Here is a 14283-nt window from a genome sequence, read left to right as displayed (position 1 = left end):
GGGTGTTGCGATTTGTTAGCAGGAAACACGCTTGCAGTTTGTGATCTAAGGCGATTTGGGGAAAATATACAAAATGTATGGAAGGACTTTTGATAATGATAGAAAAAAATGTTGGAAGATCATGAGTAAGCATGATGAATGGTGGTTTTCATTATTGTTAAGGACTGTTTTGCATAAGAACTTTAAATTTAGCGTACTCACAGCACTTAATAACAGATTTAAGGTAAGAAATTTGGTTGAATTGCTTTCCATAATACTCCTCCCCAACATACTCCTATCCAGAGTTTCCCACTTTGAATGGGATCCCTGGACTTAACCTAAAAATGTGACATTGGCTTAGCAGTCAGACTGTGAAGGGAGGGTACAGGTGTGCGGGCTGGAAAGCTGGTGACCCTCGTGCGTTGTGGTGAAGTGTGGGTATAACATTTCCTTGTGATACCCTGGAAAGCTGACCACACGCTGACTAAGTCTGCAGCTTTAGGGAAAAGAAAAACATTCAGAATGCTGGTGTGTGTTCTTATTGGTCATTTCAGCAAAGCCCTATGAGAGCAATACACTGAGGCCAGAGCTAGCCAGCCTGCGAGTACAGCAGGGAGGGAACAGACCTCTGCATGGATGGAGGCTCTCTTACTGCAGATTAAATCCTGAATGACAGAGTTAAGTCATGAGAGGTGCAGCAGAGCTCCGCACCCCAATGGAAACAGTTGACAGGTGGCTCTAAAAAGTTTACTCAGTAGGACTGGCGTCCCTAACCTTCTCCCACAATCTCATATTGAAATCTCTGGAAGGCAAGGTGAGAGAGGCCTGAAGCAAACATCAGATTTAGGAAGCTGCCTTCTCCACCAAGCCTGATCAGAGACCAGCAAATCAAAGGGCAGAGCTTTTAGCTAAGCCTACTAATGCATTGTGAAGGTACAGGTGGCTATGTGGGGGCAGGTTAATCCACTCTGGAGTTCAGGAAACATTCTGACTCTCCACAGTTTTTCCATGTTTCACTTCTTGAAGAATTGATGTTTAAGCTGAAACGTGAAAGACAAGTTAGAAACTAGCCAAGGGAAAAGTAGGAAGAAGACTTTCCTAGCCAAGGACACACTGCAAAGAGGGGCACACCTGAGAACAGAGAGAAGCTCCAGGATATTGTTAGCTAAACTTGGCCATGATATGGTGCTCCCTTTCCTGGCATACTGCAAATGGCACAGGATTTTCAGGTATCCAGATTTGAGCCTGAATATTTGAGTGCCTGTTATTGTTATATGACAATTGGCCATGGTCATAATTCTCCACAACTTCTGTCAAATGGAATAGTAATAACTACCTTGTGAGATCTGACAAAGGGAAATTACATGAAGTAATTAGAAAGGTGCTAGGTACATAATAACTGCTTAGTAAGTGTTGACATTTTTTTAAATTAATGAATTTATTTATTTTTGGCTGTGTTGGGTCTTCATTTCTGTGCAAGGGCTTTCTCTAGTCGTGGCGAGCAGGGGCCACTCTTCATCACAGTGTGCGGGCCTCTCACTATCGTGGCCTCTCTTGTTGTGGAGCACAGGCTCCAGATGCGCAGGCTCAGTAGTTGTGGCGCACAGGCTCTAGTTGCTCCGCGGCATGTGGATCCTCCCAGACCAGGGCTCGAACCTGTGTCTCCTGCATTGGCAGGCAGATTCTCAACCACTGTGCCATCAGGGAAGCCCAAGTGTTGACATCTTTGTAACATCATGATCCCTACATAATTTTCACAGCCAAGGTGATCCTTGCTGCTTTCACAAATCCTTTCTTCTCCGATAATTCCAGCTCCTTTCCCCCACTTCTTTAAACTCCTATATTCCCTTCTCTTGTCAAAGAATATAGTTTTTCATTTTTCATTAAAGTAAAAAAAAAAAAACTAATATAAGTTTCAGATGCACAACACAGCGATTCAGTATTTTTATAGGTTATATTGCATTTAAAGTTATTATAAAATAATGGCTATGTTTCCCTGTGCTGTATAGTTTTTAAAATTAGCCTTTACTCATTAACATGATTGTAACTCTCTAAGAAAAACTTCTCATAAACTCCAGGGTACCTAGAGAGTTAATGAACACAGAGTTGGTAATTTATGATCATAAATTTTCAGGGCTAGAAAGGCCCATAAAATTATGGTTGTTGAACTATGATAAATGCTGAACTTGATGGTGCTCATACAACGAGAGTACCTGAAAATGAACCAGAAATACACTCAGGGAATACATTCCCATAGAAACTATTTTGGCGTGAACATGTATACATAGGTGCTAAATGCTACAGACAGTTAGTAATTTTGGGGGGTGGGGGGGGACGGAGAATAATCTATTCAAGCATGTGGCACACAGGTAACAATGGACTCTGTTACACTGAGGGGGTCTGCTTACCTGGTCTGCCCCTCTGGGAAGGAGAACCCCAACTGCTGTGATCAGGTGGATTAGTTCATTTCAGGTACATTTCTCAGTAATACCCCAGATGGTGGTTTACTTGGTACCTTAGAAAGAGAGCAAGGATTAGTTGAGGAGAACTGAACCTAAACCTAGAAAGAAGCTGTATTCACTAAATAAATAAATGAAACATAACAAGTACTCTGTCATATGCTTACTCTCAGGATGGTGTACTTCTAGGAACTGGTAAAAAAAAACAACCCTTAACAGCGGTGGCTAAGGGAGGGGTTTCTATTCTGATTCTTGCCTGGCCCCTCACATGTCACCTGTTTCTGCATCATTCACTACTTCGGGGTGGTGCATTTGGATCCAGGTGTGTTTAAGTTTGGATTCAGGCCTACTTCTTATTAGAAATATAGTTTTGAGTAAGTTTATCCACCATTTTTGAATTGTAGTTTTTACAGCTAAAAGTGGGGAAAATAACTTTACCTTATGGGATGATTGTGGGAATTGGTGATAAGAAATTTGAAGCTTATGGTGATGTGTGTCACAGAGCTCAAATTTATACAAAGATTGCATGAATAACGCTATGGTTTATTACTTTGTTGTTCTTTTTAACATCATCCTTTTCTGTGGCCCACCCTACTCTGTGGTAGATTGGTCAGGTCCTGATAGACAGGAAAGGTAGAATTCACAGCCTGCATTTCCTCAAGTTTCCAGCTCTTAACCACAGAGTTGTCATCAGTCCTATTTCTCCATGTTGGCTCTTGTGTTTCTATAGTTTCTTGTCCATTAGCTACTGCGATGCTGACACTGGAGAAGGACCAGTATTTTTTCAAATGTGTCCCCTACTGCAATTAGAGAATTCTTTCTTTCTGTGCTTTTTGGTAGTAGTTGTGTGGGTGGGAGTTTTATAGAACACTCTGGCTCAGGAAAGAGAAAAAGAATCAAGGCTGCATGCTACATCAAAACTTCTCCCATTAATCAAAAACTGACTTAATGTTTTATTTCAGTAGCACGTGGCCTTTTATACCTGTCAGCTGAACCACCTGGGATTTTGTGGTTTAAACATTTCATTCTCCTGTAAGTATGAAATTTAGTGAAACAACAACAACAGAAACAGGAAGTTACACAGATGAATACCGTACTGAAATAACATGCTGTACAATCTCCAGTGGCCAATCCACATGAAAAGTGACTGATTCCTTTAAATATCAATGACTCTCTCTCTCCCAGTATATTAAATTCAAATCCTCCTGATATTTTCATGGTTTATTCCAAAGTACTCTGCTCATATATAATTTTTATAGACCAATGGAGACTTTTAGGTAAAATACTCTATTGCATTCAATTCCATTTAATAAATAAATATATATTGAAACACTACTAAATTCAGAGGGACTAACTTAAACCCCTACAGGGCTCCAAAGATTTCCTGTTTGTAAACAACTTATTTCGTTTCTTCTCTACATGAAATGCAATCTGTTTTACATATAAATAGAGGTTTCTTTTAATTATAGAACATCCAAATTGCAATCATAGCTCTTTTTATTTTATATGGTATGTATTTCCCAGGGTGAATAAGATACTTCATAAATCAGAGTAGAAGGATATATTCAATTATGCAAGATGCTAATTTTCCCAAAACGCAAGCAGTTGGACTTGAAATATTTTACTTCAATTCGTACGTGTATTAAGTAAGTATATTTTGGGCACCTACTATATGCCTGACACTTTGGTAGTATCTGAGATATGAATAAAATAAGATCCTTACTCTCCAGGGACTCAAAATCCATTAAAGCAACAACGGTGTGTTTAAGGTATTGAGGAGGCTACTACAGATGTAGAAGAAAAAGTTGGGGAGGAATCTCTTGATTTCCTGCTTCTTCCAAACAACCTGTTCTCCCTGGGTGTTCCCAGTTGGTGAAGCCAAAAATCTAGGCATCGGCCATGAATCGGCCCTTTCCTTAATCTCCCACATTCAGTCCACCAGCCGGTCCAGCCAAACCTTTCCCTAAGCTGTATTTAAGCCTGCCAAGACTTCTGTCTCCCCACTGTTACCCCTCAAATTCCAGCTCACATCTCCTCTGGTCCTCTTCAATAACCAATTTGCTTTGTCTCCCTGCTTCCATTTTTGCCACCCTACAACGCATTCTCCACACAGCCGTAAATATGATGTGTAAACATATAAATCAAATTATGTCATTCTACTGCCTGAAGTCCTTCAGTGGCTTCCTGTTACATTTAAAATTCAAACCAACATTGGACTTTGACCTACAAGGTCCAGCATGATTTATCCCAAGCCTTCTTTTCCTTCTTCATCTCCTTCCCTTTTCTGCTCAGTTCCACTTTATAATAGTGGTGAAATGTATGAATAGCACACCATCTTGGTTGCTACAAGTTATATTAATGCAGCTGTGTACATCAACCCTCTTTCTGTTTTTAAATATGTCTAGCTTGCTCTCATCTCAAACTTTCTGAATGAAACTATTTTCCCCTAGATATACCCATGGATGGCTCCTTGTTTACTTGCAGATCTTAGCCCAGAAGTCATGTCTTCACTCTCTATCAACTCACTCTTTTTAATTCTTCACAACACTTTCCTATATCTGAAATTATCTTGGTATATCATTTCTTTATCTTTCCTTCCCAATCCCTCCTTACCTTTGCCCTCTACAGACACACTCAAATGTGAGCTTCACAAGATCAAGGAACTCTTAGCATTAGATAAGCACTTAGCATTAGATATTTGTGGAATGAATGATTTCATAGGCAAGATGACATTAGAACTAGGTAAACTCTTATTAGATCAAGAGGGTGGAGTGTGGATTTAAAACTATAAGCTATTGTTTGTTCCCAAATTGCCTCATGAGAGAGAAATGTAAACATAAGGAACTGGCAACATCATGACTCACATTCCAATTGGGAATAACTTCCTGATAAGCAGGCATAGTATAGATTGAAATAAGCTTCGCTCTGTGCAGCCAGACAGACTAAGACAGAGTACCCTTGGAACATGTTTCATTTTTAAAAAATTTTGTGTGTCAGAACTGGGGTCTACACTCAGAAGTTAACACATGGTTTATATCTTTCCAATTATACTGTCACTCTCTGGTATTTTTAAAGGTGAAATTGCAATTTAAAATTTAAATACTTTTATGGGGTTTGTGTGTGTATGCATGATTGAGAAGAGGGGTCATAAGAGTTTATTGGTAAACTCTGGCATATACGGAACATATTCAGTGACAAAATCACAAATCATTTGCAGGAGTCTCGGAAATAAAAGCTCATTTAATTATCTGTCATGAAAGCTTTTAACGTAGGGAGACTTGAGCTAACAGTGACAAGAATCTGCAAAAAACCCCACCACCTTTATTACATTTTCAGGGGGCCATTCCTGTTCTTAATTGAATCTTTCAAGTTTTTATTATGATTTATGGAGCTATTGGAAATAAATCAGCTTCTGTCTTCTCATTGTCTTTATGGGGAGTTTACCCATTTCCCAGGAATCATGAGAATTTGTCAGGTAATTATGGAATCTGGCCTCTTCGAAGTCCAAAGTGTTGACCTCTCTAGAAACCACAAAATTAGAATGTGGATAACTTAATGAAGAGATTTTTTTTCTTCAAATTAGCATTTATATTTTCCCAAGAAATTTATATAACCATAATAAATGTCTGATGTTAATGACATAGACATTCTCGTCATCTGAAGTCTAATTATTCTATTTTTTTTTCTAGTAGATAACTAGCTCTTGCTAGCATTTTTGTTTCTGGGAGTTTGGGTTTGTCTCTGCATCCCCTCCATCCACAGAGCTCATCTGGTTTCAGAGCTACACAACAACTTCTGTCCCAATGACATCCTGATTTCCAGGCTAGACTTCTTACCCAAGCACCAGGCTTTAAATGATCCCAGGATATTTTCATGCAAAAGCTCAACCACTGTAAAAAAATTCAACAAACCCAACTTAACCAAGGCTACTCTGCCATACACTTGTGTCTATCTTTCATTCCCTCATTCCCTACACTCCCTCTCCTATATCCCCTTCCATCATTTCATCATCCCTTCTGTTCAGACTGTAGCACAGTCTTATATATTATCTCTTAGACTCATTTCTTCTATTCCCATTGGGTACACACTTGTACAGACATCATCACACCTATATCAGGTCATTAATGTCCCCATCTGTCTCCCTGCCTCTTATTCCTTTGCCCTTCAAATCCAGATACATTCTCAGAAATAGTATTAGCAGTATAAAAATGATAGAAAAGGATCCAAGAACTCTTCACTTACCACGAAAAGGAGAGCTTTGCATTACCTGTCAAGACAATTTTTAACAACACATCTTAGCTCTTAAGGCCCCACCTTCCCTTATTTTTGGTAAGCTTGCTATCTAGACAATCACATCTCTTTGCTGTCCTCTCCCCGACCTTTTCAGGTGATCCTGTGTCATTATTCACCTTGGATGATCTCCTCTCTTCCAATCACTTTTCCAAGTTTACTTTTCCTTCAAGTCACTTTTCAAACCTCATCTTTTCAAGGAAGTCTTCCCTGGACACTAAACTCTATATTCATTTCTTTTTTGACAGTGTATTCTCATGTGTTGCTTTGTGTGCCTGCATCGTGTCTCCCTCATAAGAACATGAATTCTGCAAGGCAAAGATGTTATGTTCTGCAACCTCTGCATCTGCCACAGTGCTAAACATTTTATTAAATGTTAGTAAACACAGCAACAAAGAATCAGTCTAGTATATAAGCTCCATGAGGGCTGGGGTCATGCCTATTCTGTTCCCAGCTATGTATCCTGTAGGTAATACAGTGCCTGGCCCATAACAGGCGTCCAATATATATCTTGTGATTCAGAGAATGGATGAATAAGAGCTGAGAGAGACTCACAAGTTACAGTGAAAACCTTCTTATGTCAGTTTTTATAGTGCTCATTTAACAAGTAAGGGTAATTAACAGAAAGAAATACCTAGGGTAGAATCTCAAATCCAATGCTACCTATCCATGAGTTAAAATAGAAACCACAGCATACATATGTTTAAAAAAACTAGTGTAGGAGGATGACTCATGACGGTCAGAATCCAGTCACCTCAAAAAGCTCAAAAGCTTCAAGATTTCTGTTACCTTTGGTCTGGCATGGTGGACAAAGTATCACAGGGCAAGATTGTACAGTTGCTTCAGGCAGGCGGAAAGCAAGGGGTAGGGGAACTAGTTCCCACTGTCAGGAAGCAGGCAGATCTGCCCACAGAGCAATCACTGCAATATGTTCTTAACAAAGATGATATTTTAGTTCTCTCTTCTCAATCTTAGGGTTAGGTCCCCATGTTAGGAGCTGTCATTTCACACTATGTTCTACTCTAGCATTTATTACAACTGTAATAAAATAATTTTTTGTTTGCCATGTTTCTTTAATGTCTGTTACTCCTGCAAAATGCAAGCTTCAGGAAGGCTTCTTGTGTCCCACATGCTTGGAATAGAGCCTGCAGCATAGTAGGTACTCAATATAGATTTGTTAAATGAATGAGGAATTCTTGGTCTATACTCAAACGTATGCACACGTGTGTGTTTGTGTGTGTGTGTGTGTATACACCCATGCATGTGAGAGACAGACAGACAGATATTAAAGTTCTGGATAGACCTGAAGACTATAGGACAGTCTCAGAGAAAAACACTGAAACCCATAAAGGGAATGGAAAATACGTGCTAAGAGAAGAAAAGGTCACAGTTGATGTTGTGAAATTTAGAGATAAGAATGTTATAGAATGAGGCAGCTCTGTGACATGAGAAGTGCCTATTCTTGGCTGTCTTATTTCATTTGTACCTATAAAATGTGGATAATAGCCATTTTCCTTTACATTAGGGCTAATTGGGGTTGTGTATGTGAGGCATTGAACCCAGTCCCTGGTTTCTACACAAGATGCTATTCACCCTCTTGACAATTTTCTCTGAATTCACGAACTCATAGGCTATTCTTTAAGAGAATATGATGAAACAAACCTGAGGGAAAAAAAAACGGGAAATACAAAGCACAGTGTAACAGATCCAATTATACATGTTCAAAAATCATTCAAAGCCTTGCAAAAAGGAACTAGAATATGTTTCCTCTGATGTCATCCCATCCTAAATACTATATCTATGTGTACCTATATGTCTGTATCTCTCTTTCCATTAATATCTCAGACTGCATTTGTCCATATTTGTTCATGTATTTTAATTAGTGGTAGACTTTTTAGCAACTGATATGTAAATAAGTAAAAATCAACATTTTGTAAACAAAAAGTTGAAATCTCCTCCTTCTCTTCCTCTTCATCCTCACTTGTTTTGTTTTGTTTTTGAAGTGACCAGATATCAAAACAGATTTCTTCCTGTAACTTTGGAATATCTTACACAGTTTTGATGAACCTAAAATTTTGTTTTAGGTACAAAGGGCCACAATGAAGTTTTTAAAGTAAGTGTCAAGGTAAGTTCTGCTGATGTCGACATCTGATGAGTGCTGGGCATTTTCCTTTATTCACAGGCTGAGCAACATTAATCTTTGTAAAGACATTCCTCCATGACTCAAGTGCCCAGAGTGATGGTGTGAAACACTGGTGCACTGTTGACCAGCCATCTTCCAACAGGAAGCAAACCAAATCTTGGGCTGAGATCTTTTCCTGAAGTGTATAGTCAGGGACTTGAGATCTCCCTCTTAAAATTGAAATCATTGAATAAATGTTGGGATTAAAAAAAAAAATCTCGGCGGTAAAATTGACTGCATCAGTTCAAAGCCCTTTTCAACCAAGGGCCTTAATGAAGCTCCACTGTAAAGAACAATGGTTAGAGGTAAATTTTAGGATGGGGTGAAATGTAAGCAGAACTTTCAAAATAAGAATACTTCCCTCCTAAGAGATTCTGTTAGATTTTGTCATTTAACAGTAAGGTAACTGTTAATATTTATTGGACATTTAACATGTGTCAGGAATTTTGCATGTTAAATCTTTGCAGCAACTTTGTGAAGTAAATCTTATCTTTCTTATTCGTCTCTTATAGATGAGCAGACTGGAGCACTGAGAGGTCAAGAAACATGCTCGTGCCATGCGGCCAGTAAGTGGCTAAGCCAGGGTTTAAGTCCAGGCAAATGGATTCCTCAGGCCACGAGCTATGCTGTGTGCCATTGCAACTCATGTTGGTAGCAATCAGAATCTGTCCTTAGGATGGGGGCTACCAGTGGACTGATTATATATGATTGGGAGATTTTTTTTTAATTTTTAATATTTTATTTGTTTTTATTTTTTTCTTCTAGTTTTATCAAGATATAATTGACATACAGCACTGTATAAGGTGTACATATGACCCAGCAATTCCACTCTTGGGTATTAGAAGAAAATGAAAACACTAATTGAAAAGATATATGGACCCCTATGTTCATAGCAGCATGATTTACAATCTTATTTACAATAGCCAAGATATGGAAATGACCTAGGTGTCTATCAACAGATGAATGGATAAAGAAGATGTGTTATTTATATATAATATTAAAATACACACACAATGGAATACTACTCAGCCTTAAAAAATAGTGCAATCTTGGCATTTGTGACAATATGAATGCACCAAGAAGGTATTATGTTTAGTGAAGTAAGTCAGGCAGAGAAAGAAATACTGTGTGATTCACTTATATGTGGAATCTAAAAAAACAAAACAAACAAACATAACAAAAAAGAAACAGAATTATAGATACAGAGAACAAACAGGTGGTTGCCGCAGGAGAAGGAGGTGGGGGGAGGAGAGAAATAGGTGGGAGAAATTAACGGGTACAAACTTCCAGTTGCAAAATAAATGAGTCATGGGTATGAAATGTACAGGGAATATTCAATGGGGAATATAACAATGATTATGTAATATCTTTGTATGGTGACAGATGGCAACTAGATTTATAGTGGTGATCATTTTGAAATGTACAGACATATTGAATCACTATGTTGTTAACAGGAGCTAACACAGTGTTGTAGTCGATTGTGTGATTTCTGATCCAGACAGAGGACTGATATGTCTTTATTATGTCTTTATTCACTTCTTATGGAAAAGAGGTATGTGTTTTCTATTGAAGAATGAAGAACTTCAACCTCAGTAAAGGCTTTGATACCTGATGTGGCCTGTGTGATAATTTACTTTATTTGCAGTTTACCTGTCACTGACCTATGAAGATAGCATCTGGCTCTGCTTACAGAAAAGCAGGAACTCATGATTAACTGCCTTTGACTGTGCTTTTCCCAAAGCCATCTGCATCTGCTGTGCTTTGCAACTGAAATTTCCAAAAAGCAGCCCCTCCTGACATGAAAATTAGGTTTCATACAAACAGAAGTTCCACATCAAAAAGGAAAATGAGTAGACGGTATAATAATTTAGTGCTAGATGTTCAAAGAAGCAGGGCCTCAAATAGTACATGGACTGAAACTGTTTAGATGATGTACCTAAAACAAACAGTATTTTAACAGGTGAAATTCTTTTCCTTTTCCCTGAACATTTGACATTACTGACCACCCTGTCAGAGTGTGTTTGAGCATGTGGGAGGGACCTAACAAATCAGCAAAACCTTCCTGAAGGATTTTTGAAGGAAGAGGACTTGTCAAGGCTAGAATATGGGAAGGGTGATACATTTTAGGCAGAGGGAGAACATGAACAAAAAGATAGATGTGGGAGGAAAGAAGTTTCCGGAGGCTGGGACACCAAGTGTGAGACGTGGAATAGCTGGCCAGGTAGTTCAGAGACAGCTCTGGAAACACTTTTGCATTATGCAAAGAAGTCTAATTTTATTCTACAGGCAAAAGGAAGCCATGAAATGATGTGAAGCAAAGGAGTAACATGATTAGTTTCAGATTTTAGAAAGCTCACTGGAAGTATGGTGGCCACTGTATTGGAAAGAAGTAAGAATGGAACAAGAGAGGACTAGTCATGAGGCTACTGGAATAATCCTTGTAAGAGAGGATGCTGGCTTGAACTGAGGCAGTAGCAATGAGGTGGGACAAGGGGGTGGATGTAAGAGGTCCACCTTAGGCGTTTGAGTCTATAAATATGGTGGCTGATTGTACTGGGTTGGCCAAAATTTTCATTCAGGTTTTCTGTAAGCTGTTATGGAAAAACCTGAATGAAATTTTTGGCCAACTCAATATGTGGAAGTAGAGGAGCCAAGGATGACTATTATGTTTCTAACTTGGGTACCAGAAGATAGAAGAGACTTGCATCTGTTCATTTGCTAAGAGCAAAGAACCAGTGGTGGTGAAAAAGTTGGATAAATGGGACAGAGGAAGGCTGTTTGATGTCTGTCTTGGAGAAGCAAGAGGACACGGGATGCCAGTGGAAGGAGAAACCCCTTCCACTGAGGTGGGAGATCAGAAGATAAAGAGGAAAGAGGATGCAGGTAAGTCCATGCTGGCATAGTGGATGGGATAGCAGTACTTAGAAGGCTGAGAGACTTTTGAACTTTCTCTAAGAGGTAATAGACAAGATTTTTGGACCAAGGTGTTAGATAAGAAACTCAGGGAGAGTGAAGGTTTGAACTGTTGGCACAAGAGAAAGGAAAGTAGCCTAGGAAGAGACAGACGGCAGCTGGGTAGGTTAGTGGCTTTGAAAGGGCTGAAGGAAACCATAAACTGGCAGTGGTACCATTCTGCTCAGTTCGTGATGCATAACTTGACCCTGCATTGTATTATGACATTATCATTAGGGCCACAGGGATGGCAGGGACCATGTTTCATTTAACCTGAAGACTCTTCAGTGTTCAAACAGAGCATGACCCATATTAAATGCTCAATATACTTTTGTTGACTTGAAATTTGTGGAGCTGTGGAGCAGTAGACATGAAATACTATTAGCAAACTGAACTTTTTTTTCCAAGGGCGTTAAATGGCAGTACCTTGGAGAACACTGAAAGTAGAAGAGTCAATATTTTAGGATGGTTCTCCAACGAGTGACGGTTCTTTGTGTGAACAGGTGTATCTGAAAAGACCAATTTGCTGCCACTAGTCACTTTTGTGCTGCAGACTCTGGGTTTAATGATTTAAGGTGAGGCACAACACCTGGCATTTTTTACAGCGCTCTTTCTTCACAGTGACAATCTCAAAGAGTCTGTGCAGGGATTTCAAGGAGAAAAGTGAAGAGAACTGGAAAAACAGATACAAAGGGATAATGAAGGAGAAGAGTGAGCTGAGGGCAACTGCCAAGTGAAATTTGCTGCCTGACAGTATATGCTGTAAGGCAAAGAGCACAGAGTTGGACGTTTAAAAAAAAGGAAAACACCTAAGCTCTAGTTTGAGCTCAGTCTCTGAGTAATTATATCACTTTTGACCTGTGACCTTTAATCAGTTTTCTGAGACTCAGTGTTTTTGGTTATCCAAGGGGAGTCATACTTTTTGCATCAGACGATTCTTTTAATAAACATTTTGTGAACTGCCCAGCATTCTACAAATATGTAGTCAAAGACTACAGATGAGAATGTTGATGCAAAGCTGACTTTTACATTGCATGCATGGCATCTCCGTATCTTTGCCTCACTGCCCTACCTTTGCTTCTGCTTACCCCAGCGCAAGTTGTCTCTGTTTCTCTTTCTTCTATCTCTTCAGAATTTTATCTCCAGACAATCCTTACATGGAAGTTGCAACTTCAGTGTTTACTCCCCAAGGTATCCTTTTCAGTGTATCCAGTATGATCATTGACACACCATCCTTGCAATCTCTAAACATTTGCAAATATGAGATCATTTGTCAGTGCAACTCAATGAATGCTTATTGAGTTGCTATTATGTGCGAAGCCCTGTATTAAGTGCAGAGAATACAGGGATGAGGTACAAAGGAGGAGATGATTCTACTGATTCTACTCAGATGCTAACCGTTCATATTAAAGTACTGGATGGGCCAAAAAGTGCCTTTGTTTTTTTAAGGAAAAATAAAAGACACATTTTCCATTTTCACCAGGAACTTTATTGAATAATGTACTCACTTTTTTGTTCCACTGCCTTCGCCCATTTTTCAGGCAACTTCGTAATTCCATCTTCCCAAAACTTTCTATCTTTTTGAGCAAAGAACTGTTCCAGATTCCTTTTACAGTCTTCCAGGGAATTGAAATTTTTTCCATTAAGAGAATTTTGTAAAGACTGAAATAAATGGAAATCCGAAGGTGCAATGTCTGGTGAATATGGCGGATGAATCAGAACTTCCCAGCCAAGCTGTAACAGTTTTTGCCTGGTCATCAAAGAAACATGCAGTCTTACATTATCCTCATGGAAAATTATGTATTTTCTGTTGACTAATTCTGGACGCTTTTCATTGAGTGCTGCTTTCAGTTGGTCTAATTGGGAGCAGTACTTGTTGGAATTAATCGTTTGGTTTTCCAGAAGGAGCTGATAATAGAGGACTCCCTTCCAATCCCACCATATACACAACATCACCTTTTTTGGATGAAGACCAGCCTTTGGTGTGGTTGGTGGTTGTTCATTTCACTTGCCTCATGATCTCTTCCATTCCACGTTATTGTACAGTATCCACTTTTCATCACCCATCACAATTTGTTTTAAAAATGGAAGATTTTTTATGTTTAAGTCGAGAATCACATGTGGAATTATGGTCAAGAAGGTTTTTTCGCTTAACTCATGTGGAACCCAAACATTAAAGCAATTAACATAACCAAGCTGGTGCAAATGACTTTCATCGCTTGATTTGGATATTTTAGTATGCTGGCTATCTCCCACGTGGTATAACGTTGATTGTTCTCAATTAATTTCTCAATTTGATCGCTATCAACTTCAACTGGTCTACCCAACCATGGAGCATCGTCCGGTGAGAAATCTCCAGCATGAAACATTGCAAACCACTTTTGACGTGTTCGATCAGTCACAGCACCTTCTCCATACACT

The sequence above is a fragment of the Mesoplodon mirus genome (assembly GCF_964341445.2).
Source record: "Mesoplodon mirus genome assembly, chromosome: 2".
Taxonomy (NCBI): Eukaryota; Metazoa; Chordata; class Mammalia; order Artiodactyla; family Ziphiidae; genus Mesoplodon; species Mesoplodon mirus.
The sequence above is the reverse complement of the archived record's forward strand: the minus strand, read 5'-3'. Positions refer to the sequence as shown.